The sequence below is a fragment of the Balaenoptera ricei genome, chromosome 10 (assembly GCF_028023285.1).
Source record: "Balaenoptera ricei isolate mBalRic1 chromosome 10, mBalRic1.hap2, whole genome shotgun sequence".
Classification (NCBI taxonomy): Eukaryota; Metazoa; Chordata; class Mammalia; order Artiodactyla; family Balaenopteridae; genus Balaenoptera; species Balaenoptera ricei.
Window position 1 is genome coordinate 65,493,083 of NC_082648.1, and position 26,058 is coordinate 65,519,140.

Below are 26,058 nucleotides of genomic sequence, written 5' to 3' on the forward strand. Positions count from 1 at the left end.
GCATTTTACACATGGAATGTTCTTGAAAGCATTTAGCCTTTTTTTTTTAAAAAAAAAACAAACAAACAAAGGCTTTTTCAGGTGTTTCTTCTTCCACCTCCTCCTTCCCACCCACCTCTCCTTCTTCTTCCTTCTATTATGTAGAATTTGTAGAGATACCAGGCCTGACTACTGCTTTCAGGATGGTTAAATAATAGGATTTCCATTTCTAAGACATAGTAATTGAGATTACAAGAGATTAACTTCTTATAGTAGACTGAAACAATAACAGAATAAAAAAATCAAACTAAACTTGATTTTGTCTCCTAACCGAACTTATCTTCTCTGTTTCCTGGCTCCCCAAACTCAATCCCCGCCCCTGCTTTCCCTCACCTTGTGCATGGTATCCCTTTCTACTCCATCTTCCCCAGCCAGAGAAGTGGAAGCCACAGTAGAAGTGTCCCTCTAACCTCCTACCCCATCCACAGTAATCCAGTAACCAAGTCGTGACTCTTCTATTTAACATACGTACTAGTCTATCCTCTGCTTTCCATTTCCTTTTGCCACTGCCTCACTTCAGGCTCTAATCATTTCTTGCTTGGATTATGCCAACTAACCTATTTTCCTTATTCTGATCTCAAATCCTTCCAATAAATTTTCCACTTCTCTGCCAGAGTGGGATTTCCTGGAAATTACGTCTGATTGTCGTATCCCTCCCCTAATAAATATCTCCATTTTCTTACCAGCTCTTCATCAACTGCCTCCTGCCTACGTTGCCACTTTGTTTATTAGTCATTACTTCCTCTGTCCCCTGACCCTCTACCCTCTAGCTGTTATTGAACTACTTTCTTTTCCTTAGTACTTATTTTCTGGTACCCACTGCCTAGCTTTATCCTCCTGTTCCCACTGTCTGGAACACCTTACTTTTCTTCATCTGCCCACGAACTCGCATCAGCAGTAACAAGCCTCTCTTTGGTGCCCCTACTGTCATTTGCAATATAAATAACCATAAAAGAAATGATAGCAAATTTTCTCATACTACAACTGTGATGCACAGTGGACACGTGCTTTCTTAAACGGAGCTGGTGTCCTTCACAAAGGCCTACATCTTCTGACTTACCAGAAAAAAATAGATAAGATATATGCAACTGGCTCTTTAGGTGATGCTCGGCATCTCTAGGAGAAAACATTCAAGCTTGGATTCAGGCCTCTGCCCCATTTTAGGCTTTTTTCCTAGATCGGTCTGGGTATAAGGTGTTGAGGAATAAGTGACTTGCGTAGTCTTATGGGTAAAGAGTTGAGGTTCTTGGGTTCTGAAACTTCTGTTTTCTCTGACCCCTGGGTTGATTACCCTTGTCCACCTGGTTGCTGGTCTTGGCAGGTGGGGACAGCTGTTAGTGTAGTTTGCAGTCTGGCTTCGTGGCTTGGGCAGGGCCGACCTTTGCCCCCCAGTTGACCAGGCTTTGCTTGTTTTAGAGGTTTTCTGGCCTTTGAGGCTCTGCACCATCCTCTGTATGGTTTGAGATCGTGGACATTTATCTCAGCCTATAAGATTCACTACCCAGGGGACCCCTCAGCAGGCCCAGTGACTCTCAACTCACTGTCTAACGATGTGAGAACATTCAGGAGTGAAAACTAGAGCCTCTCTGCTGGACCACTCCACTCAGGCAACCTCTGCAGACTGAGGTCCTCCTTACCTTGCTACTTTCTTCCACTTACCTCATGCTTTTAAAGACATTTCTCTCCACCACCCCCTTCTCCCCTTATACCCTTTTAGGGTATAATTTCAAAAGAGGAGGAAAAGGAAGCAAGAGAAAAAGGCAAGAACCTTGACCTCAGTTTGGTGTTTTCTTAGTTCCTGTAGGACAGTAAGAAGGGTTTCCTTTTTTTTTGTCATTCCTTCCTTCTGACTCATCCTTATGGGTGGGTCCTAATGATAAAAGAGTATTTTCCTGGCATGTGGAACAGGTTCTCTGATGAGATTGAACCGACTTAACTCTTAGAAACTTACGATGGGTGCTTTAAACATACTGTCTCATTTAGTCCTCATAAGTCCCTTATGACATAGGTGCTGTTATCATTCCTATTTTCAGAAGAGTTGCTGAGGCTCACAAAGGGTAATGAGTAGCCCATGGCTTACCACAGGCATGTGGCAGAACCTAACATCTGTTATGTACTGCTGTAAAAGCCACCTAAGCACAAAGCATCTTACATTTTTTTGTCATCAACATCATCTAACATTAGTATCATTCTCACTTTGTATGCTACTGCCAGACTTATTTTCTTCCAATTCCTCCAATTTTTTTTTTTTTTCTTCCATCTCTGGACCATCTGCTTTTCCCTCTGCTTGGAATTCTTTATCCTCCTCCATGCAGCAAATATAAAGCTCAGTTCACAAATGCAGGTGCCAAGCAATAAAAGTCTTTGTTTCATAATTCAATTTAATTGTTACTTTAACCAATTAAACCTCCTGTTAGGCTGGCAAAAAATTAATCTTCAGCTGTTTTTAGGGCCCCCTCATACACCCACCTACGTGGTACCCAAATATCATGTAGGGCTAAGGCTTTGGACATGGATCGTGGTGGCCATGACAATACACCTCTCAGACCATAAGCTACAGGGAGCATCACTGAACCAAGTACCCTGCTGCTGTGCCCTGAACTCCATCAGCACATTGACACGGGCTTCTCGGGGGACTGCTAGCAACCAATTACTAAGCACAGCAGGGATCTTAAGGCAGGCCTGTTCCATGGGATTCCTTTGATGGGCAACTCTGGTTCAAGGACTCTCCACAACCTTGCTGAACTGTCCTTCGATTGCCCAGCAGCCTGAGGCACTTTCACTCCCAAATGTCCTTCCCTCTCTCCTCCATTGGGATCAGACTGGTACATTCTGAAGGCAGGCACAACCTTTTAAGTCTCCCTCCCTATTTTCTTTCATAGATGTTTCCCGTAGTAAAATCTTAGCACATTTAATCCTGTCTCGGTGTCTGTTTCTAAAAACTCCCTTACTAATATATAGGGGATTTGGACATCATCAAATCATCACTTCCCACCGGTTACTACCAAGAGGCATTTCTCTCAGTGGACATGTTACTGTGGCCCTTCAAATCTGCTGTCTCTTAGCTGGTTCATTCCATGATTCCAGTGCAAGGGTCTTCAGAGAGGCAACCTATGGCCCTATGTGCCTAGTTACCCTAAGAAGCTAAAACCTTTCTTGGACCTTGCTGATGTCAGTTGCAATTGTATGGTCCACCCATACACCAAATGAGGCTGACCTCTATGAACTTAATTTCTACTGAGAAAGCACAGACAATAATGAAATGAAATGAATGAATGAGTGAATAAGTAAAATAATTATAGCTGATAGTTAATCTTGTGAAGGAAAAAAAACAATAGAGGTATAATAAAAAGAATCAGGCAATATTATATTGAAATCAGGAAGGTTTCATTGAGAAGGTGGTATTTTGTCTAAGATTGAAAGAAAAGTGATAATTTCTTAATGTCTTCTGTTTAAGGTGTTAAGGTAGTTAAGTTGTAGCTTCCAATTTATAATAAAGAAGAAAAGCACTGAACTTAATGTCAGGAATCTGTTTATAGCCAAGTTTTCCTCTCAAACTATCAAGTAAAATCTTGGGAAAGTAAGTAAACTTCTTAGGGACTCCATTTTCTTATTGTTATTTAAATTAGGTGGTTTGTAAGATCACTTTACTTCTAATGGTCCCCAAATTGAAATCAAGCTACCACCTAGCTATCGATCGAGAAGACTGATCTTGCCAGCTATCTATCTAAAACCATGTCATTTTAACATCAACCTTTATATTTTTCAGAGCACAGTGCAGCAAAGTCAGAGATATTTGGGTTTCAGTATTGGTTTGCTTTCACCTAAGATGTGTGACCTTGGTACAAGTTTTCAACTTCTTACTATAAAATGAAAATAATAGTGCTTTTTCATACTTTGTGTCAGAGTGGAGATTATGTATGTACAATGCCTAGCACAAATAAACAGTGTCTCTTGTTTTTTATTTCATTTACAAAATATTCATGGAATATACATTATTGTCCTATTTTTACAAATTAGAAAACTGAGGCACAGAGAACACAACTTACCCAGGTCATATCAGAGCCAATAAGAGTATTAATCAAGGTCTTAGGAACCGGATTTGTTTTTTCTATAACCTATTATTTACATGTGGTCTTCTTTAAAAGCATCTTTTGTAGGTTCTCAATATATATGTATTTGTGCATGTTAAACTGATTCAAAAATTATGATGTGACTATTTCATTATATACTTAGAGTAAGTAAATCTGTAACTAACATGTTTGCTGATTTAATTTTCTGTACCTAAGGATTAAACAGAATTTTTACAACATAGAAAGTTGTTTAAAGATAACGTATTCAAATACCTTCATTTGATAAATGAGGAAGAAACTAAGTTCAGGGTAGGTAACACACACTGCATGTTTAATAAATTTGCTTTAGTAAAGGCAATTTGAAAGTAAGCATTTCCATTGATCTTTCTCTTTTAAAACTCATTGTTACTGTGATATATAAATACATTTAGTCTTACATAACTTTTATATATGTGTATAGTTAGTTGTATAACTGTATGTAGAAATTATGGAAAATCAGTGCATTTAATAGCTGTGTGACAGACAAATTATTTAACATCTTGAACCTCATTTTCCTCACCCGAGGAATAAGAATACAAGTAAAACCTTGTTTATAAGGCTTCATGAGGATTAAATGAGATAATGTATGGTGCTTGAATATGTAAATTTTAATTTTATTTTATCATTTTTAATGATAAATGATAATGAAATATCATAACTGTTATGATTACTGTTGGGGGGGACTTCCTTTCCTCTGACCTCATGTTGCTATGAGGAAATTCTTGAGGGCAAGATTCATATAGGATTTGACTTTGTTTTTCAATGTTTATATACTATAAATAGGTATTAATGAACAAATTAATGAATTAATGAAATGGAACTTCTCTTTGATCCAAATGAGTAACTTAGAATTACTTCATTGGAGGAGAAATACTTTATCAATTAGCTTTTAGTACATAACAAAACACCCCCAGACCACCATTCATTAACAAATTGTTCTGTGGCTCAACTGGAATGGCTTTTGTCTGCTCCCTGTGTTTTGGCTGTGTTCAAGCATCTGCAGTGAGTTGGCTGGTCCCTCATGGCCTCGCTCACACGTCTGGTGGTTGGTACTGGCTCTCAGCACGACCACATGTCTATACAAGGCTAGCTTGGGCCAGAGCAACAAGAGATGGGGCACACCCCAGTGTGTAAGTACCATTAAGGCATCTGTTTGTATAGTGTTTGCTCTTCTTCCATTGGCCAAAGCACATGTGGGAGGAGTCAGCGTGAGAGGAGATAACACAAAGGTTTGGATACCAGGAGATATGATTATTGGGGCTTTTTCTTGTAACAGGCTACTACAAATATAACTTTTGAGCCTCCCTTGCTTTATTGGATTTTTAATTTATGTTTAATGCTTTGATTAGCTTTCCTGTTAATGAAGTAAAGTGGATAAATCATTGAACGTGATTTTAAAGTCAGCATGATCCTTTATTAAGAATTATTGTCTCATTATAATTTTTAAGTCAGAATGTGACTGAGCCAAAGTTTAGTTGCTATGACTGGCGATAAATACTAAGAAAATTTATTCCTCCCCCAGTGATGATGGTGCTTATGATGGTGACTGCACCTAACAATAAATGAGCTCTTAATATATGTCACACACAATGTTAAATTCTTCACATACATTCTCCTGTTTTAGCCTTATCATAGACTATTATTTTTCATTAAAAAAAATCAAACAGGAAAGTGAAATACTAGGAGGCTAATAAGTTCCCCCAGAGTTTTATACTAGTAAGTGGTAGAGGTGACAATTGACATTTGTTGGTCTGACATTAGAACACAGACATCTGATTTATACAGTGTCACAAATTTTATATGTGTATACATGGGTTGGTATACATATAGTATATATTTTAAATATGAAATAAATGTATGTAATTACAGTGCTTTACGTTATCTGTACTTAGTTATAATGCTGTTATATTATTTGATTCTTCCAGAATCTCAACAGTAATCTCAGTGAGTCAATGTCCCAAAAAATTAATGGCACAAGTAGAATACTGTGTTAAAAGGCATCATTCTCACCATCATATTGTACTTGCTTTCTGAGAGGTATAACAGTTAAAACATGTCAAACCATGGGTTTGAATAATAGTTTAATAGTAGGAGACTTGGACTTTCATGGAACATCAACAGTAGTGTCATGAGATGGCTTTTGAGGCCTTGAACTTGGCAGCCACTGCAAAGATTCAATTTGGCCAGCAAAACATAGGTAAAGGCCAAAAGGGAAGAGGGTAAGCAGGAAGGGACTGGCTGTATTTATGGGTGGGCTTTAGAAATGAAACTCTCCCAAAGCAGAAATGGAACATGGAAGTCAACTGCCATAGCTAATAAACTGAGATATTTAAATCTACAAATCACACGTGTTTGCTATAGTGGTGTAAAGTAAATGGGTTCTAGTGAGTGTATAATGGTATGTTCTTGGGGCTCATATTTTTCTTGAGAGAATGTGAAAATTTTGATGGTTACTATTTATAAAATGGAGCATTTGACCCCCGAAAGTCATTGGTTTGATATTAGCCTTAGTTTTCTAATATTTCCTAACAAAGAAAATAGGCATTTTTCTTGTCATTTTTAAGTATAGTAGGCACTACTATGGTCTATAAACAATTTACGATTTTATTTAGAAATGATTATGTAAATCTGCTTTTAAAATTAGAAGAAACAACAGACTTTGGCATCTGTGGAAGTGGCCTACATATCTGAGTTTATGTCAGAATGAGTTGTGAAGAATTAATTGGGGGAATATTTTTAAGACCTGCTTTTTAATGGACACAGATTTGTGAGATAAAACACATAATAGAACATTCCTCATTTATTTCTATACTTATTCACCCAGGATACTCCTCATGATTTTTTAAAACATTGCAATTTTTCACAGTGGATTCTATGATTTTGTTAAAGAGGCAATTAGGGAAAAACATGACAACAGTCTTTTCTTACCAAAAATGATATGTTTCTTTGCTTTGCCTACCTGAGCATTAGAATCTGAAAAAAATTATTTTTGATTTCAGATTCTAATTCATCTAGATTTACCTTGGGTACAATATTGCATCTCACAGAGTTTTAGTTCCCTACAACAAAAAACTGCTATTATAACCTAGCTCAAAGTATGGCACTCAGGATTCAATGAGCTAAGTATATGACAGCAACGTGGCAGAGTGGCTACTGCATAGACATTACTCAGTAACTATTAGTTCCTTTCCCCCGTTTACATGACCACATACCGTACTGTGTGTGTGTATATATATATATGTATATATGCACATATATATGTAATACTATATATGTAATTTATATCATTACATAGCATGCATTAAAAATACTGTCATTGTGAACAAAAACTAAACCTTACCTCAAAGTGGTTTTAGAGATGTAATGGTTATAAAGTAGAAACTAACACACCATTGTAAAGCAATTATACTCCAATAAAGATGTTAAAAAAAAAAAAGGCATAGAGATGTAATGGATTTTAAAAATTAATTATACATGAATTTTAATTTCTTCTCCTATTTTTAAAATTCACATCCTCAACATTTATTTGCCACTCTCTCACACAAACATACATGCTGAGGAAGAGAAGGATATTTGTTTTTCCCGTGATTTTAGAATTTCTGTTTTGACACTGTGTACTTACGGTATTGATTTTCAGAGCCTTAGGACGCATTAATATGTTTTTTGCATTCTTTCTTTCTTTGATGAATAAAAATGGAACTTGGGCGATATTTTATTTCACTAAAACTCTGAAAAAGTAGTGTGCTCCATCCAAATTGGAAAACTTAGTATATAAAACTTAACTTTTTCTTTCTTGGGTTTTTTTACTTAATGATGAGTCAACCTGGAATGCTTGCTGTGACTTGCTCCCGAAGACTTCAGTTTAATGCCTGGAAAAACTAAGAGCTGCCCCTCATGTCCAAAATTCTTCATTCTTCAGCCCTTTGGGGGTAATTAACTCCCTTAGCCCATCAGAGATGTTCACCTTCACTCTTTCATGATTTCTAAGTGAAAAGGTCTTGTCTTAGCTTTCCTTTTCAGTTAGTAAGCTACTGAGGGAGAGACGACATTCCTTACATCTCTCTCTATTCTTTATAGCACTTTTGCTCATAGCTGCTGCTGACTCAATATTTGATAAATGAATTAATGGTCATTTAGTCTCTCACAGGCTCCATGTTGAACATCCTGGAATTGTACATATAAATATAAAAGTGGGCTAAACCACTCTTTAAAAGAATACATCATTTAAAAGAAGCCTTTGGCGTTAAAGTGTTTCCATGAATATAAGAATATGAGAAATGATTCTTGCCCAGAGGGTTTGTTATATATTTTGATGCTTGGTATATATTTGTAGAATAGCACTTTTTTCTAGTCTTCTCTTCTTTCCCAAGTTAGCCTAGATGTTCAGGGGTTACTGGACAGAAATCAGCTAAAAATACATTAATGACTTTCTATAGCAAATACGATTAATCCTCCCACAGTAACTGACTCTAGGAAAACCAAACCTAAGAGATTTGAGAAGTTAGGTATGTCATGAATTTCGTATTAGATTAACTGTGTGATTTACATTTATAGCTCAGTCAAGGTTATCTCTGATTTTTAGGAAGGAAAGATGGAAAAAGAAGAAATGCTTTTGCTGTTATTCCCAGGGATTCAAAAGGAAAACAGTTTTTCCTGAGAGAGTCAAATAATTGTTTTCTGTAAGTGGATACTAGGGTAATATAAATGTGTTTCAAGTAAACTGTGTTAATGAAGCCCAAAAAAGCTTTAAAAATTACATTCTTCTTGTGTGCCTAGTACTTTGAAAACCCCTTCAGACAATTTAAAGGGTACATTTATTATGCAACATCCTATATTCGATGATATTTTAATGACAGTGTCACACTGTCTAGCTTTCTTCCTTGGTATATTGTTTACATTTTAGCCAGTGAACTGAGGAATGAGTTACTATCTTTCTTGTTTTTTTTTGTTTTTTTTAGTTATGAAAAAAATGCAGAATAAAAAATACTTTGCTGATGTGGGTTGTTTATTCTTTATGTTTGAACTCTGTCCTTTAAATTGGGTTAACTTGCTAATTTCAAATTCATAGCAAAACCACCCTTGTGTGGCTTTTTCCATGGTGAATTACAAATCATTTTGGCTTTAATGTTTGGCAGATATGTACTTGGTCTGTGTATCAGATCTGCCTTTGGTTGGGTTCCTGGTTGCTCCAGTGCAGCAAAAATTGAATTGCAAAATATTTTTATTGGCTTGTCACCTTTGCTGTTGTAGAAATACTAAATCAAGTATCTATTAAAACCAGATTCTCAAATGCCTGACTATTCAAACTGTTCTGCTCAGGATTGATCCGGGTTTTGCCTTCGTTTTCAGTTTAATTCCAAATTCTGTTGGTCGGTTTTCTGAACTTCTTAGTCATTTTACACATTTTTTGGGGTACAAGATCCATTACATGTTTTTATGTTTTAGTGAATAATTGATTGTTATTACTTAGTGAATAATTGATTGTTTTAAAGTGATATTATATGATTCCATTTATAGACTGATAACTGTTTTAGAAAAAGAAAATACTTTAAAACTTAGCGTAATGTTGCAGACCAACAAGGCTAATAAGCAGATTTTTCTTTCTAGGATTAAATACGTTAGGGCAATTAATTAAAATAGAACTAAGACATTTCAGGTATAATGTCAACAAATATGTTTCTTAAAAATTTTTTAAATTCTTTTCATTCCTTAACAAATATTTCTGCCAAGCCATTATGAATAAAAGTAGGCCAATATTCAAATTGTCTTTTTTTTAAAATTGCCACTTAAAAGATTTATGTTAAATCAGCTTTATTAAGCTTTCTTACTCAAAAATACTTGCTCATTTAAAAATATGCAGTGAATGATAAAAATAAACAAATAGCTTTATATCAGATTCCCCTGCTATGACTACGTATAATAAATATTGAAGGCAGTTAGATTTCTTAAAGGGAAATATTGAACGTTTTTCAATGAAAAAGATTTCTCTCAAATGGGATGTAAATGTGCATAGTAGATGAATTTTTAAAACTTAAAGAATAAAAGTGTTAATTAGTATTGTAGTTATCAGCTATTAGGTGGTAGTATCTCTATCCAGTTCTTCACCATCTACTCCTATAGGCCATGAATATCTACTGATCATCCACCCATTCTTCCATTCTTTCAGTATCATTTAAGAGCATGATAATTTGCATATTATTTGGCCTTGTTTTCTAATATATGGAAAAATTAATTATAGTAATTCATAATTAAGAGAATATATGATAAAACAGGTATTAAGAGAACCCTTTCCTGACAACCTCCATCCCCAAGTCTCAGTCAGATTATTAAGTTAGATGTTCTCAAGGAATGTTTCTTTTTTTCAAAGTACTTTTATTGATTTGATGGTAAGCCTTCTTTAGTTTGATAATATAATCCTTCTCATTTGTTGTAAGGGGCTCACGAAAACTTTTCCAGAACTTAACACAGTGCCCTGCACATAGTGGGTGCTTAACAAATATTTGTTGACTGAATGACTGAATATGAAATACAGTATAAACACTCAGAGAAGTGAAAGTTAACTTGGGGTTGGAATTAACAAGAAGGTCTTAATCAGTAAATGACATGTGAATTGCCTTTCTAAGAAGAGAAGGACATGGATAGGTGGAAAGAAGAAAGAAAGGCATTCACTGGAAATGCTGTAAAATAAGAGAAGATAACATAGCACAAAATTAACCATTTTGAAGTGGCATTCAGTGGCATTTAGTACACTCACAATGTTGTGCAACCACCAACTCAATCTAGTTCCTTAAAACTTTTATCACATCAAAAGGAAACCCTGTACTCATTAAGCAGTTGCTCATTTCCTCTCCTCTTCTTAGCCCCTGGCAACCACCAGTTTGATTTCTGTCTCTATGTATTTACCTATTCCGGATATTTCATAGAAATTGGAGTTGTATGACATATAACCTTTGTATCTGGCTTCTTTCACTTAGTACAATGTTTTCAAGGTTCATTCCCATTGTAGCATATATCAGTACTTCATTCCTTTTACAGGCTACGTCTTTCATTGTATGTATATCCACAATTTGTTTATCCATTCATCCATCGATGGGCCTTTGGCCTGTTTCCACCTCTTGGCTATTATGAGTAATGCTGCTATGAACATGAATGCACATGTAATTTTTAGTGTATTTTTTTTCATGCTTTGAATTTTCTTTTATTTATTTTTACTCAAGTATAATTGACTTACTATATTATATTAGTTTTAGGTGTACAGCATAGTGCTTTGTACACTATGCTGTACAAAAATGTGTTTTTATACATTATGAAATGATTACCCTAAGTTTTGTTACCATCTGTCACCATACGAAGTTCTTTACAGTGTTATTGACTATATTCCCTATGCTGTACATTACATCTCTGTGACTTACTTATTTTGTAACTGGAAATTTGAACCTCTTAATCTCCCTCACCTATTTCTCTTCTCTTCCCACCCCTCTCCCCTCTGGTAACCACCTGTTTTCTTCTCTGAATCTATGATTCTGTGTCTGTTTTCTTATGTTTGCTCATTTGTTTTGTTCTCTAGGTTCCAAGTATAAGTGAAATCATACAGTATTTGTCTTTCTCTGTCTGACTTATATCACTTAGCATGATGCCCTCCAAGTCCATCCATATTGCTGCAAATGGCAAAATTTCATTATTTTTTATGCCTGAGTAGTATTCCTCTGTGTGTGTGTGTGTGTGTGTGTGTTGTGTGTGTGTATACCACATCTTTTTTATATATTCATCTGTTGATGGGCACTTAGGTTAATTCATATCTTGGCTCTTGTAAGTAATGCTGCAATGAACATAGGGTTGCATATATCTTTTCTAATTAGTGTTTTTGTCTTCTTCAGATAAATACCCAAAGTGGAATTGCTGGGTCGTATAGTGGTTCTATTTCTAATTTTCTGAGGAATATCCAGACTGTTTTCTACAGTGGTTGTAACAATTTGTATTCCCACCAACAATGCACAAGAGTTCCCTTTATTCTGTATCCTTACCAAAACTTGTTATTTGTATACTTTTTGATAATAACCTTTCTGAAAGGTGTGTGGTGATATCTCATTGTGGTTTTGATTTGCATTTCCCTGATGATTAGTGATGTTCTGCATATTTTCATGTGCCTATTAGCCATTGGTATGTCTTCTTTGGAAAAATGTCTATTTAGGTTCTCTGCCAATTTTTTTAATCAGATTGTTTATTTTTTTGATATTAAGTTGTAAGAGTTCTTTGTATATTTTGGATATTAACCCATTATCAGATATATTATTTGTCAATATCTTCTCTCATTCAGTGGGTTGCCTGAGGAGACAGATCCAAAAAATATTGCTAAGACTCTTCTAGGAATCTCATGGCTTCTGGTATTACATTTGTCCTTGAGCCATTTTGAGTTTATTTTTTCATATGGTGTAAGGTCCAGTTAACTTCTATTGTATGTAGCTCTCCAGCTCTATTTATTGAAGAGACTGTCTTTTTCCCCATTGTATATTCTTTTTTTTTTTTTTTTAATTTATTTTATTTTTGGCTGCGTTGGATCTTTGTTGCTCTGCGTGGGCTTTTCTCTAGTTGTGGTGAGCGGGGGCTACTCTTCGTTGCAGTGCGCAGGCTTCTCATTGTGGTGGCTTCTCTTGTTGCGGAGCATGGGCTCGGCTCTAGGCATGTGGGCTTCAGTAGTTGTGGCTTGCGGGCTCTAGAAGCGCAGGCTCAGTAGTTGTGGCACACGGGCTTAGTTGTTCCGCGGCATGTGGGATCTTCCCAGACCAGGGCTCAAACCCATGTCCCCTGCACTGGCAGGCGGATTCTTAACCACTGCACCACCAGGGAAGTCCCCATTGTATATTCTTGCCTACTTTATCATAGATTAATTGCCCCTATAAGTATGGGTTTATCTCTGGGCTCTCTATTCAGTTCCACTGACCTATGTATCTGTTTATGTTCCAGTACCATATTGTTTTGATTACTGTTGCTTTGTAGCATAATTTGAAATCAGGGAGAGTGATACCTCCAACTTTGTCCTTCTTTCTCAGGATTGCTTTGGCTATTTGGAATCTTTTGTGTTTCCTTACAAATTTTAGAATTATTTGTTTTTAATTCTTTAGGTTATCTATTCAGGAATAAAATTGCTAGATCATATTTTTATGACATTATGGTGATTTTAGCGCAAATTATGACCAAATATTTGATATCCTAAGATGAGATCATTTTTTGAATATTATGACTATTCATTTTGTTAATTTTTGCATTAATGAAAAAATTATTTTCAAGTTTATGATTATTTTATTCACAAACATATCTTATTAAAATTATTTTCTACTGTATGTGAGTTTAAAAACAAAGTTTACTTTTTGGTTTGTTTTAACCCTTAAGCCTTTTATCTTCTTACTACTCAAATGAATAACCTGGTAAGGTGATTCTTGACTTTGGAGATGCTGATTAATTTCAGAGCCTTGATTCCATCATCACATTTTTATTTACACTTAACCTTGACATTTCTTTATAATGTTCTGCAAACTGGTAAGCATAAGCATAGAAAATTTTATTCCATTCTTCTAGGATTTCTTCATTCAGTGAGACATGTATTTTCCTCTGTTTTCTTTTACTGCCCTAGCCTGAAATAACAGCCCCACATCCTGTTGCTAAACTCCATGCCATACAAATTCTTTAATTGTAACAAACTTCAGCTTCAGTTCTATTCCTTTAACTTACCTTGTACTCTCCTTGGACTAGAGATACCTGGATAGCCTATTCTGATGGGAATTTAAGTGATTGGCTAAATATGAAGATAAATAACTTAAATAATGAAATGCTATTTAATAAATGATTCTTTTCTACCCACCCTGACTTCCATGATTATTTCAGAGATCAGAGCTTAGTCCCAGTGAAGTATAGAGGAACTTTTTTTTTTCTAATGTAACAAAAATCACATTTGCTCATTGAGCAAAACTCAGGGATTGACATAGACAGTCTTCATAAATAAAAAGTCACCAAACTCTTAAGGGTCCTGGAATTCTCTCAGCCATTGGTGCCTGGGCAGAGTTTACATACAAGCAAGGAGCCTGTGTGCAGTGGACATCTTTTGTTTTCACCTGCCAACATTCATTACTCATTCTCTTGCTGACAGCACACTCATTTTACTTTGGGGAACCAGCCATCAAAGACATTGGATACTGTCTTGATAGGACGATATATCAAGGTATTCTACTTTTCCTGGCCAAGGACTAGGGATGTGACCCAAGTTTTGTGAATCAAGTTTTTTTTTTTTCCCCCGGAGTGAAGTCCTTGAACAGAGTAACAGAAAATCTGAAATTGATCTTAGGAAGCCCTGAAGAAAGTACCCATCAGTTTCTGCCACTCAGATCACCAGACCTGATTGATTTGTTTGTTTGGTTTTTTCCCTCGGTTCTGTTTGTATCTCCTCTGCATCCTCCTTCCAATGGTTATATTCATACATGGAGAGGCTATCCCAAATCCTAAAGCTATCCTGCAGAAAACAGCTTGGGAGAAAGATAAACCCATCAAAATAAAAGGGCTTAGGGAGGACAGAATTAAATGTGTATCTAAGAGATTGTTCATAGGGAATTATGAAGGATAGCACTAGTCACCAACCACAGGGCCAGTACTAGATTGGTTCACAGGACTGACAGCAATTACTCAAAAAATTGGAGTCTGGCACTAATCCAAACTATTTCAGGAAAGGTGGCAAATTCTAGAACTTCAGTGTCTTCATTTCCTTCAGTGTTTATTTTTTTCTGGCATCTAGTATAAATACATCTAAGTTATTCTCAAAAGTAAACCCTCTTTCTTGCTCTTGTCTGTGTTGCACACTACAAAACAGTGGTTCACAGAGTGCGGTCTCCAGATCAGCAGCATTTAGGAACTTGTTAGAAAAACAAATTCTCAGGCCCCACCCCCAGATTTATCATTTCAGAGACTCTGGGGGTGGGGCCCGGCCAGCTGTGTTTTAGCAAGCCCTACGGGTGGTTCCGAAGCCCACTACCATTAAAGGACCACTGACCTAATATCATGCCAGAGTTTGGTGGACACTCACAAGTCCAATATCCCAGGGGAATTAATGTGTCATTGTTCAGGGAGGCTCATGGCCCTTCATAGGTTGAGGAAAAACTGGTTTGGGGAGAACATTTCCTGCCCTGTGATAAATTTCTCAAGAATCCTTTGGGAAGATGTGGTCTCCAAATCAGGCATTCTGCTTTCTCTGCCATGGCCTGGCATTGAACTCTACTTCCACCAAACTCTACACCATGCAAATCAAAAGAGAAATAAATAAAGCAACACCAAGCAATGGAGATCTTTATTTGAAATGTTATACCAAGAAAACATCAACAGGGAGAAAAGGTTGAATTCAAAGGGAATGAGTGGGTTAGAGCCAATAAAAACAACTGATTGTGGTAAGCAGAGGCAGTTATTGAAACAGGGAAAACACTGGATCCTGTGGAAAGTACTAAAGAAGTGCGGAGAAGCAGTTTGTAAACTGAGAAAGTGAGTCCTCATGAGCACAGGCCTACTTTCCTCCTTAATTAGACTGGAATTGCCCATTAGTGGGACTCACCTGTGATTAAACCCAACAAAACACATTAGCTACTGGATGTGCAAGCTTGAAAACAAGTTAAGACTGTTTTAAGATGGTTCATGGTTTTAAAATGTTGATTAGAAAGTTGCTTCTGCTGGTGCTATTAATCAGTGCGGTTGGAATGTGAATCCCCAACTTAGGGAGAGGAAGAGATGCTTTTGTTTAATTTTCCCAAAGAGTTAAGATGTATGCAGCAAGATGTGCTGATTTTGCTATCATTTAAGTTGGCACTGTTAATGGAGGGGATCCTTGAAGACTGTCAGGGGTGGGAACTGACATGAACATCAGAGCATGGCAATGCAATTGACAAGGTGGTGAGTGCTGATGGTGGAACGGGGGATACATGTTTCTTGAATTTTAGTTCTGGCTCTATTCACTACCAGTCAGATGTTCTTCGTTATTTCAAAGTAAAGTTTGAGGCTGAATAAATAAATAAGACAAAAAGCAAATAATTTGTAGACAGTAATTTTAGTCATAACTTACTATTTAGTTCAGTGCAGTTTTTTATTTATGGCATGACAGTTACTTATATAGTTTATATTGAAGCAATTAAGGATCTCCCTTGATCCAGAGGATACTAGAGTGGGCAGAGATACAATTACTTTAAAAATCCAAGTGGTGAAACTTGAACATCTTGTTCTGTGAAGATGCTGCTATGTTATTATGCTACTATTTTCTCATTACTAGAATTACAGCATATGCATTTTCAGGAGCACATAGTAAATATTGACCTTTCATTTTAAATATTTGGGTAGGCTAAGGATCTCTACTATGAGTAGACAGGTTAAATATGGTGCATTAAAGCAATCCTGATACACCCCTTGATGCATGGCTTTTTAAATGATCATGTATATCATCTCCAGTAAGTTGTAGCTTTTAAAATTACATCGTAGTCTTATAAAATTATCGCTTTATATTAGAACATCTTAGTTCTAATATAAAGTGTGGTCATGGCTTCCTGAGATGTCATAATTCATCAAATCTTTTTTCCCCTACATCTCATCTCCACATCCTTTCTGAACTGTACACTGTAATTTTTAGATTGCCAAGTATGATCTATCAAAACTAGAACTTGGGTGTGGTACTTAGTAATTTTTGGATATTCCAATAAAATAATAATCTGATGTCTAAGGAGAACTGGATAATTTTCTATTGATATTTTATGGTATTTTGGAACCTCTTAATATATGAGTATGCACTAACAGAGGTGGGGAATTGAAATACATTATATTATGTGTCAAGCTAGTCTCATATGGCAAATGATTTGAGAGGACAGGGAATAAGAGCCAGGAGTATTGAGGAAATATAAGACAGAATTTCAAAGGCAGGAAGAAACTTGATGGGAGAGTAATGAAGAATGAATTGGTGGAGATTTGTGTATAATTACAAGGCATGTTTGGGGGAAATGAACACAGTATTCATTGGAAGGGGTTAAGAATGAAGACTTAAAAAAAATACTAGAAGCAGGAAGTCTGGAAACATAGGCTGTTTTTAATGATTTGTACTGTAATATCCATGTATCATCTAATGTATTCATCTATATTTTCAGACTTGATGACCACCCTCCACTGTGATCAATATGTAAATAAGTGGTTTTAGCTCAGTCAGAGAAGAAGGTGCATCTGTACAGAGAGAAGGAATTTGTCAGCCTTCTGAAAAGTGAACACACTGGAAAACCACGGTTTTCACTTTCTGGGTAGAATTGGTACTGGGTCAGTATTTTCAGATCAGCTCTAAGATAATGGCATTTATTTCCCTTTGCTCCCTTTCCTGTGAGTTTATCATCCAGGACTATCTAGAAGTTCTTTATCCAATGTGAGCACAAATGACTAGAAAAAATGAAAGATGAAGCCGCCAGGTAGCCTGTGACATGCAGTGTTATCTGCCTCTCTCTTGAATGGTGCCCAGCTATGGACCCTACAGTCTTTGTGTCTAGTCAGCTTTGAATTTTACTTACAAACACGATATCTTTTTCCATTTAGCTTTACGTTTACTTCGTTTTATTATTTGCCACTCCTCTCCCCACTTCCCTAAGCCAGAATTGGAGGGAAAAAATTTTTTTATATCAATAGGCAAATATTTTAAGTTATTTGAAGTAAATAATGTGGGTTTAGGGCTTTATTTATGTTTCAGCTCACTTCTAAACACCGTTATGATCTCTAACCTATGGAGGGAATTTTCACTGTTTTCCAGTGAACGTTTAAAGCTAAAAGTTCAGAGAGAATAATAAAGTGCCATCTATATGTTAACAACTCTATGAATTCTTGCTGATTGACAAACTGAATTTTGTGACTCTGTGTCTGCATAGCTGGTATTTTACATGTTTCCGTCAAATTGTGGTTGCTCCAGTTGATTTCAATTTTTTCATTCTCTTTTCCAATTTATTATACTCTTTCCATCTTCTGGTTGGCTAGTTATTGATGCTTAAACCTAGTTTACCGTGTACACGTTGGTGATCAATTTTTGGAAGGATGCTTGTAGGAGCTCAGATACTGAGAAAGAAAATATACCAATAAAATGTAAACTGGAGAGAAAGAAAGTGGGCAACCAAACTTTAAAGCTTATCTAAATGGAGCTCACTGTTTTAAGATTGTGAGCCTGGAATGGCTGTACCTACTTTAAGATTTACTAATAATTTTACCCTTTTACTGAATATTCTGTGAAGGAATAATAAACCCTGTTCTTTGCCATAGATGCGTTGTGTAAGTCAGATCTTTTGGAGAAAAACTCAAGAGGAGAAGCTGCTGAGTTTACCTGAGGTTTTTTTTGTTTGTTTTTTTGTTTTTTACTTTAGAGTAAAGTTTCCTTGACGGCACTGCTTGTTGATTAAAATGCTTTGCAAAGTTCTTCCATTGATTCTGTCAAGACCACACTCTACTTTTTTACTGCAGAGGCAAATGTTAACCTCTCTTCAGCATTTTCTCCTTTTCAGCTCTTAACATTGCCAGATGTGCAATTAAATGGTCACTTCACCTTTATTATAGTTTTCGTGGCATGTTATTGTCATTATTTTTCTTGTTTATGTACACTATAGCAGTTATGGTCTCCATATGCTTGTTTTGTAAGATAGCTTTTAAAACCCAGCTGAGAGATGCAAGCTGGTGGGGAAAAAATCACCACTGGTCTCTCATTTATCTCCTTTTAACCTTCAGAGGTAAATTCATCTGGGTAAATGTGTGTCTAAGCATCTTTCAGCGATCAGGCAATGTTGTTGTATAGTTCCTCTCTAACAAGAGGAAAGAGGGCTACAGTATAGAACCTGATCTTATCACTTAATAGCTTTGGGCTATTGAGGTAGCACTTTTTAGATAAGATACAATAAGCAGATGAATTAGAAGCTGTGAGGTATGGTGAAATAAATATATGTAGAAACTGGGCTTTTTGTGTTTGGGGAAGAGGGCGTGTAAGGATTTCTTCCTGATGAATATAAAGAAAAACAACTTCAAAGAACATGGGAGTTTAATAATTTAATTAAATTAGAGTAAGCCATACAATTGAATTGAATTGATTTCTCATAATGCTCTTCTTAGAGAAATCCCAAATATCTTGTTTCATGAGAGTCTGGGATATGTACAATACAAAATGCAAATATGCTGTTATTGCTGAAAGAATTACAGAAATAAAACTTCTAGAATGCACATCCTTTGGGGCATGGTTTTTAAAGCTGTCCTATGAAAATGATATATTTCTAATGAGTAATTTTAATGCTTAATAGGAAACAGGGAAATTGGCTTTATGGGAGAAGAATCTATCCCATCCAATTCGAATTATGAAACTTTCCATTTACATTTGTTCAAAGTGTTTTGTCTTGTTTTGTTTGCCTGTTTTTTGTCAGAAAGTGTGGAAAGTTGGAAAGTGTGGAAAGTTGGCAGTGTTGTCCCCAAGACTAAGAGTATGTGAACCCTTTGTTTTCAGTGATCTCATCCAGGTTAGCATCTGATGGTCTCCATCAGACGGGGTTTAGAGGAGAGGAGACAAATAACACATTACCTTTCATCTTTAACATTTCCTCTTTCATCCTGCCTGCATCTAAGAGGAGAGAGTTCTTTTCTGTTAATTCCAGAAATATATGTAAGAGATTTTGTTTTACTTACGATAAAGAATATGAAAATGCATGTATTATAAGCCAAGTTTAAGTAATGAAAAGTGAGATTATTTTAAAATTTAGCAAACTGTTCATCCCCCTGTTTCTATATTCCAAGTTCACATGTAGGATGTATCGTGCCAGTTGATAGACTTCAGCCCATCCCATTTTCAGCAAATCTAATGGTATTTTATTCTATTTTATTTTGGCTGTGCAAATTCTCTCCATATTCTTAAAATCCATTGAAGGCATTTTCAGTGACTAAGGAGATTTCTGTCAGTGATAGTGGAATTGATTGATTTCAAACCTTCTTGGTACTGTTATAGAACTTGGCAAAGAGAAGACTCGTGGCAGCAATAGATGTTTCTGTGAACTTTTTATGAGACCACTGGGAACCTTATAAATTTTTTGGTGATTCCCTCTCCCCTCACCCTCTTTTTCCTTTTTGTCTGGACTGACTATTAACATAACCATGGTATAAATATGCTACTCATCCTGAAAGTACAAGAATTGACTAATAGTGAGGATTTTAAGCTGAGGTTACTAAGAGTCAAACTTCCTCTTCTGTTAGATGAAAATCTACCTTATCACCAGCTACTTAGTAGCATGTTATTAGCAAATTTTAAAATTCTCATTTCTTCTAAGTTTGAGGAATCTAATTCTTAAAAATATAGCTATTGAAAAATGAAAAATAGGCTGATGTTTTAGATACCAAATTTAGTTATCCTTTTTTTCCCCCCTGTTCTCATCCTTGCCTAGCCCCTAATGCTTATAAAAATTTTGTGGAAGCATTGTGGGGGGGAAGAGAAACAAAATGTTTTTGTGAAAATATTTAGCAAGAAAATATGGGTACAAGGAATAAAATGAGGAAAATAAAACAAAACATCTTAACCTTAGCCTAAATTTTCAACTTTGTTAAAAATTAGAAGCTCCTCATGTATATCTTATGTTGATAACAATAAAGAATTTCCTAAACTAAATTAATTAAAATTAATTAATTAAAAGTCATCTTTATGGAAGTCTATCATACTTTATCAACAGTATACTTTTCTACTCAGCCATGTTCAATGTTCAAGCAATTAGAACAGGAAAGAGGAAGATATTTAGGGCAACATATGTGTTGTTCATAAAAGCAATGACCAAAAATATGTAAGAAAGAGTTAGGCAACTGTTTCTACTGCTGTCAGAAATCATTCTTCCTTTGTGAAATTTCAAGAAAAGGAACCCTTGAGATTCGGATAATGTGGAAGTGAAGGGAATGTATATTTGTACATCAATATTTTAGTAAGAAAACTGATTGGGAAAGAAAACAGATGTCAAGGTCAGGATGAATATAATGTCTAAAAGGAAATACATAAAGAAAACTATTTTGGTGAAAGGCAGATAAGAAAGAAAAAGAAAACTTTGAAGTGTTCCCTCAGACTTTTTTAAGAATATATTTGAAGCTTGCATCTTTTATGGTGTATTTTCTATATATTCTGAATCCAATGGATTAGATGTCCCTGATACAAAAACATGGATTTCCAGTTATTAGTCTTATTTTATTTCTGGGCTGTTAAGAATAGGACCATTGCATACAGCTGGGAAGATTGTGCATTGCACCAGTCCAGGTGTGGAAGGCACTGTAACTACGAGTGCTGGCCCTGGATCATTACTTCTGTTCAGTGGAATAAACAGATGGTTTTAATGTGTATGTAATATTATATTGCTGACCAAGCACCTGAATAAAATACTCAGGATAGTAGGAGAACAATCCTTAGACCTCATGTTTTCTTCCTCACTCTTCCTAATTCCCCATTTCTTATTTTCATGCCTTCAGGTAGGATGAGTAATAGGGAATCTTGCTGAATCTCTCAGTACTTCTCCTCTCCTCCCCGCCTCTCTCTCTCTCTCTCTCTCACTCACTCTCTCTCTCTCTGTCACACACACACACACACACACACACACACACACACACACACACACACAGAGCTGTTTTGAAATATCCCCAGGGTTCCTAGTAAAATATTGCATGATGTGATAAAGACCACCTTTGCGAAGCTATTGATTTGGGTGGGTCTTCTGGGTGGTCTCCTAGAATGGAGATGAAAGTTAGTTATATCTGAAATTCCCTTTGCTAAAACTAAGGGACATATCTGCTGATCACAGGCAACAATGAATTCAGCTCACTTTTTGGGTTAAAATCTGAAAATAAAGTTAAAAAGAGAACTTTAGAAAATATTTCTCCTGAATTCCTGAAAGAATCCTGGTGCACCCTCAATATATCTGAAATAAAGTAGGGGATAGTTAACATTTTTATTCTGAAAGAGTAAGAGCAATGGTTATATATCATGCCCTAGGATGCTCAGGATATGAGAATGTGTAATATTCCAAGTGATATTCCTACAAATTCTTCACAACTAGTAAGTACAACCTTTGCAAACAACATTTTTATTGATACCTTTTAAACAGTCATCTCTTTTTATTTTAACCAATTCGTATCTATATATAATATTCAAAAATAGCTGAAAATAATTAAAAGTGGCAAGAGAACAGTAGTAAAAAAAACATACCTTTATAAAAAAGTGTTTTTATATATTGCTATGCCTAAAATTATTTGGCTGCATTTTCCAGGACCAAACTATCAGGACTTGGCTTAAGTTCCCTTTCTTTACCTTCATAACACAGTGTGTTTGTGTACTTATATGCCAATAGGAGTAGTCCTTTCAAGTGTAACTATTTTTAAAGTTATTAATGTCCTTTTTCAGTAAGGTCTACTGTCTTGTTGGAACACTGAAATTTATCTGGCAAGACTATCAAAGAGATTTTTGTCTTAATAAAATAACTATCCTTTCTCCAGATGTGTGTATTTTTGACCCTGGGGGATGATATTCTGAAAGGGAGAATATCAACGTGAAGTGCCATTTCAAAGCTTACTACATTTGCTTTTCATTGTACTTTGTGGTTAAGAGGCCTTCTGAATTTGGTGAATTTTATTTGCTCAATTAACTATATCAGTAGTATATTGTAAGGAAGCCTGTAAGATGCTAAATATATGCCATAGAGCAAATATAATTAGTTTTCACCTCTCCTGAATTGTTCCTCATTTTAGTGGGTATGATGTGCATTTCCAAATGCCCATTAACTTTTATTATTGGCTCCTTTGTACTCCTCACCTACCTTTATATTTGAACCAGCTGGTTTACCTTCTTTTTCCCTGCTTAATACCACAATAAAGGCATATCTTGGCTTATTGCCCCCTCATATATACTACATGGCTAATACTTCTTTCTGCATCAAACTTTTCCCAGATATCTGAAAAAGAATGGTGCCAATGGGGATTCTGGAAAGACATTCTAAAACAGATCTTAGTGTTTTAAGTTCTTCAAGCCAAGTTTGGAGAAGAGTTTTAACTCCATGCTCATTGTATCCTGTATTAGTTTTTATTATTTGAATTTTCTCATTAGAGCTGGCAGACAATCTAACCCAATCAGTCAAACATCTTGCAAGTTGTCAGTACAAAATATTTCTTCTCTAAGGTTTAAGGGACGTTCTCAGCTAAATGAAGGAGGCTAACAAACCAATAAAGGTTTTGAGGTATATTGTGAAAAACTAATAACATTAAACAGTTTTTTCAGGATGGATTGGAGAAAAAAAATTAGGATCTGACTCTTTACTTTTGCTTCTAACCATTATAGATTAATAGGGATCTGATTTAATCTCCTGTCTTAAACAACTAGAAACTGGACAAAAATATAAAAAAAAAATATTATTCAGCCATTGGATAAAAGGCAGCGCAGGTCTGTGATACCCGAGGGAAGGATAATTAAAAAGCAGTACTATTATTGTGCCAGCTTACTGCCTGGAGGGAATATCCAGATCCCAGAGAAGGTCTGGAGAACCCACGTAGAGTCCAGCCATTGTGCTGAGTTGTAGAGACTGAAATCAAAGTTCAGGAAAGCCTAGAGGTCTAAAATTTTCAGACAGAGTACCAGGAAGGAAGGGAAAAATGAATGAGAGAGAGAGAGAGAATGAGAATGAACACTGGAAACTTACAGAGGCGTTTCCTCCAGTGTTTGGTAAAGGACTACACTGTACTTGTATGAGAGGAAACAAGCAAAGGTCAAGGAAAGAAGCACCAGAAAGGGGTATGATAAACAATTCCCAAAACTCACATAAGTCTGGGGACACTGGGTATTTCCCCCAGCTGGAGTGGAGAGGCCACCTAATAGGCATTTGTTTGAGTTCAAAAAATTGTATTTCTTTAGGAGTGGTGTTAAACTAGCCCTAGACAACAAGCTGCTCTGTACCTTTTTAAAAATAGCTTGTAATAAAGTCTCAAAAGTAACTTAATTGTGCCTTTACAAAGTCATACACCACATGAAATCCACCACACAACAATGTATAACTCAAAATGTCTCCCATCCAGGAAAAAATTACCAGACATGTAAAAAGCAGTATAACATGAGTCATATCCAGGAGGAAAAAAAAAGATCCATTAATAAAAACATACTCTGAAATGGCAGAGATGATAAAATTTATGTATAAGAATATTAAACAACTATTATTAATATTCCTCATAAATGCAAGAAGGTAGAAGAGAACATAAATACAGTGAGAAAAGAAATGGTAGATACAAAAAACACTCAATGGAACTTCTAGAGAAGAAAAATGCATTATCAGAAATAAAGTACACTAGATAAGGTACAGCAGATTAAGTATTATAGAAGTAAAGGTTGGTGAACTTGACAACATAGCAATAGAGGTTAATTGATTGCAAAATGAAAAACAGAGTTTAAAAGACCTAAAGAATAAATGAAAGCATTAGTAACCCATGGTACAAAAGCAAATGATCCAACACATATGTAATTGGAGCCCCAGAAGGAAAGGGGGAGGCAACAAATATTTTTAGAAATAACTGTTCTAAATTTTCTAAATTCGACAAAACTCTGAAGACTGCCAATGAACACAAAACCAAAGAAACATAACAAAAGTCAAATTGCTAAAAATGACTAAAATGAGGAAATCATAACAAAAGCTGGATAAAATAACCACAGTACGCAGGGAGGAACAAAGATCAGAATTACAACAGACTTCTCCTTAGGAACTATGCAAATGAAAAACAATAGAGTGGCATCTTTAAAGTATCAAAGAAGGAAAATTTTTAACTCAGAATTCTATACTCAGAAAAAAATTTCTTTTAAAAACAGAGGTGAAGTAAACTCTTTTTCAGCCAAACGGAAGCTGAGACAGTTAATCATTAGCAAATCTGTAATAAAATAAATTTTACGGAGGTTGTTCAAGGAGAAGGAAAATGATACCAGATGGAAATTTGCATCTACACAAAGGAATAAAGACCACCGGAAACAGAAATTATGTGGATAAACATAAAATGCATTTTTATTCATTTTTGTTTTTCTTTAAAAGGAAATTGACAGTTTAGAACAACGTAATAATGTGCTATTTTAATGTATGTAAAGAAGATGTATGACAATAATAACAAAAAATGTGAGGGGAACATGAAAATAAAATACTGTGGGGCCTGTACATTATACATAAAGTGATTTAATATTATTTGAAGGTATATTGTAATAAGTTAGTGGTTTAAATTGTAAACCCTAGAGCAACCATTAAAAAATGTTAAGACATAGAACTATGTTATTAAATCAAGAGCAGACATAAAAGGGAATCATAAAAAAAATGAATCGATCCAAAGAAGACAGGAAAAAAGGGGAAGAAGAATAAAGAACAAATAGAAAACTAATGGTAAGATGGTAGACTTAAACCAGTCATATCAATAATTACATTTATCTGAAGTGGTCTAAATACTCCAATTAAAAGGCACAGATTGTCAGAGATAATAAAAGAACAAGATTTAAAATGTATACCCTAACAGAAATCCACTTTAGCTGTAAAGGCACAAAGAATGGAAAAGTTATACCAAACACTAATCAAAAAAAAATCAAAATATTGCCAAAGTAGACTTTAGAATAAGAAATACTAACAAACATAAAGAAAGTATTTTCATTATGGATGTTAAAGGAGACAGCTAGCTCATCAAGAAGAAATAATAATCCTACATGTGTATGAAGCCAGTGATAAAGCTTTAAATACATAAAGCAAAAACTGATGATATTGTTAAAAGACAATATTAAGATAACTAAAGGGTGTCAAGAACTGTAAGGCGTCTGAGACTTTACTCTGTTTGAAAGCTAATAAGTTAACCTGGCATA

At 35.5% G+C, this 26,058-nt stretch overlaps 1 protein-coding gene across 1 annotated transcript in view; it reads left to right on the plus strand.

The window, feature by feature from the left end:
* Positions 1-26,058, plus strand: part of NAV3 (neuron navigator 3) — a 584,734-nt gene that overhangs the window by 191,566 nt on the left and 367,110 nt on the right. The window lies entirely within an intron of this gene.